The sequence below is a fragment of the Pinus tabuliformis genome, chromosome 1_2 (assembly GCF_031772625.1).
Source record: "Pinus tabuliformis cultivar Carrire ecotype Pingquan chromosome 1_2, CPIR1, whole genome shotgun sequence".
Classification (NCBI taxonomy): Eukaryota; Viridiplantae; Streptophyta; class Pinopsida; order Pinales; family Pinaceae; genus Pinus; species Pinus tabuliformis.
In genome coordinates, this window is record NC_142298.1 from 505,015,352 (window position 1) to 505,018,958 (window position 3,607).

Below are 3,607 nucleotides of genomic sequence, written 5' to 3' on the forward strand. Positions count from 1 at the left end.
TTACGAGTTGGATCATTTTAGGGTTTACCAACCAACACTCCCAAACCCAACTCTAAAAATAATTATATTTATAAATTCCAATTAAAAATGTTAAATAAATTTTAAAATGTTGAAAAAATCAATATTTAAAAAGAAAACATCATGTAATAAGTATAATAAATTATTTATAAAGAAATAAATTTATGTTAAATAATTAAAAAAATAATATAATTTTTTCTTAACATTATCATATATATATATATATATAAAACAATAAAAATGCTAATTTTTTAAAACAATTATTTAAATTGATGTGTATTTTAATATTTGATAGTGCCATTATTTTGGTCCATAACCATAATTTAAATCATAAAAACTATCAACAATTCATTGAAAAATAAACATAGTCTATTGAACATTAAAAAAATAAGAAGTTAATTAAGATTTTTTAACATATCATTTTTATAATTTAAAAGAAGAGAGAAAATAATATGTTAATATTATTTCATATTAATCTATTAATTTAACATAAATTTATATTAAGTGAGTTTGAAAACAATATTATATTTTTTTTATTGCATAATAGTTTATCTAATAATAAATTTATATTAAAATAATTTTTAGAATTTAAAAATATCTAAAACGGTTTTTTTGAATGATTTAAAAAAAATATTATATTTTTAAATTCCAATTAAAAAATGTTAATTAAATTTTAAAATGTTGAAAAAATAAATATTAAAAAAAACATTATGTAATAGGTATAACAAATTATTTATAAAGAAATAAATTTATGTTAAATAATTTAAAAAATAATATTAAATTTTCTTTACATTCTTTATATATATCTATATATAGATATAGTTTGGTGTGGACTCTTTTTTTTTATTGTTGTTGATTTTTTGGATTTTTTGTATTTTTATCCCATACCTATTTACATGTCGACTCAGGACCATATGCACACAAATAACTAAATAAAAACAGTGATAAGAAATTAGAAAACATGTCTACACATTTTGACTTCATTTGAACTTGAATTAGATGTATTTAATTAATTGAACAAACAAACACATATAACATCCTCCACTTTTTAAGATCGATTTGTACTAACAACAAATTGAGTGGGAGAATCTTCATCTGATTTCTCTCTACTTATAAAATCGTCCAGTAGACTATAAGGAATAATAGTTATTTGATCTCCTTCAATTTCATTCCATGTTAGATTTTTAGGAGAAAATTCTATCATATCTTTTGGGTTTTCAATGTCCAACTCCATAACTACTGAGAAAGCCTTTCGAAAAAATTTATTAAGTCCACTGAAAAAGCCTCTCGAAGGCCAGTCCACAAAAAACTGTACAAGCAAGCTTTAAAGCAGCTCAGATGTGCTTTTGGCACTAATATGAGTCTGAGCAAGATGATTATTATCATTGATTACCATACTCACAAATGAATAGATGGTCATGGCCTACTTAGTGGGAAGGGTATAGTTGTTGTAATCTGGAACTGTTCAATATTTTTATTGGATGGATTTATTTAGTTTAAAATTTATTTTAAATATAGATTTAGTTTAATTTTATTGTAAGTTTAAATTAATTTTAATTTAGTTTTTAAGTTTTTAGTTTAAACTAATATTTTAATTCAGTAATTTGGTTTTATTCACATTGAGGAATTTGTATATGCATATATTTTGATTTAAATTGTAAGGAAATAAAGATATTTTTAACAAAAATTAATGGATATTTAATTTAAGTATATATATATATAGAGAGAGAAAGAGTGCATAGTCAACTTAAATATTTAATCATTATTTATTTTTCAAATAATAATAAAATTTAATTTATTAAATTATAAAAGAATATATTTTTAAAAAGTTGATAGTTATGGTTAACCAGAAAGAAATAGATATGAATATTGATTTTTACTTTAAAGTGTTTTTATGATGTTTTTAACAACACTATTGTTTACATATTCATTTATAAGGAAGTAAGAAAATGGAGGAAAATAGACATGAATGGGAGGTAATTATCAAAGGCACCAAGCAAGTGTTCATTTGTCTTGTTGGTGGTTATGTGAGGATCTTGATTCGATCTAAACGATCTGGCCTTAATCACTATCGCGCTATCACGCACAATATCCCACCAATTCCTCCATGTCAAAGAGGTCGGGTAAGAGATGCAAATGCTAAATGGGCTGTCAAATCAACAAGTGCAATTAAAAGGCAAAATGCAAAAATACAATATGATTTAGATGCAAGGCTATGTCGTGCATGACAACAAGCATATAAAAGATTTGTCAATGAAGAAATTCTTTCAGCTGTAAGTATTTATTTGAATATGTTTTTTATTAATATGAATTTATTGTTGTGGACTAAATCCATTGAAACTTGTTTTCACAATCAGTTGCTACATTTGATCAGCTCAATGATACTTCAAAGCAAAAAAATTGTGAAAAAATTCAACGTTGGGATCAGAGTCTACCTCGTAGACGTATGGACACAATGAAGCACATAGATATTGCTTTAAAAGAGAAAGTAAGGATTGAGGTTCCTGATGATGTGGGGGAAGAAGGATTAGATGGGAACACCCATTTATTAAACTTTGATGAAACTAATAATGAAAATGACAACACAGTTGAGTCCATTTTTTTTCATATGTTAAATTTTTAGACATTTTAACATTAAATAATATTTATATTTATTATAATTGTATACTAATTTCTCATTGTTATTGATATGCATAGCCTAATCAACAAAATTCCCTAAATTCAAGCTACCAACTATTACGACGCTCGCCTAGATTTCAAGGGGTTATTGGGCCAGTAAGTTTTTAATCCATATAACCTATTCCACAAAAACATTAATATATAAATTGTTATGTTTTACCATAATGATGGGATGAGAAATGGATGTTCTATATTCTATATTGTTATCCTTGATTTGTTTTGATTATATATATATATATATATATATATATATATATATGTTGTTTCTTATTTATGGTGCAGGTGTTCCCTTTGGAACCATTGCAATCAATGAAAACCCCTGAAGATTGTCGAAGCCTTAAGAAGAATGGAAATGAAATGGTTCAAATGCTACAACCATCTTCACATCCAATGTCACAATGCAAAGTAAGTTTATATTTATTTATACTCTTATAATTTTATCATATTTTTACATTTAATTCTATTTGAGTCACATACTTATATCTATGTATAATCTAATGTTCAGAGTAATGAATATACATCTCCTAAAACACCTTTGCACATGTATGATGGTGGACATGATAGTCAGCAAAAATCACATTCTCCTCAACCATTGCGACATTCATCTAGACTTCAAGATAATTTAAGAGAGGTAAGTTATATACCATATATCTTAGCTCATAATAACATTGACATATTTTTTTATAATTTGAAACTAAATAACTAGTTAATGCATTGTCTTTTCATATTTGTTACATGGTCCCCATATTTTCATTATATCTATGTGGATTTGGATATTTATTGATAGCTAGTTAATGCATTGTCTTTTCATATTCGTTACATGGTCCCCATATTTTCATTATATCTATGTGGATTTTGATATTTATTGATAATGGTGTAATTTCCACAGAAAACAAAAAAGATAAATGTT

The 3,607-nt window shown here is 24.8% G+C and overlaps 1 long non-coding RNA gene across 1 annotated transcript; it reads left to right on the forward strand.

Annotated features, from left to right (window-relative positions):
• The first annotated feature begins 2,975 nt into the window (after positions 1–2,975).
• On the forward strand, positions 2,976–3,328 carry LOC149206553 (uncharacterized). Its single transcript, XR_016251932.1, has 2 exons — positions 2,976–3,102; positions 3,203–3,328. It is a non-coding gene; the product is annotated as an uncharacterized LOC149206553 (long non-coding RNA).
• The last annotated feature ends 279 nt before the right edge of the window (positions 3,329–3,607 follow it).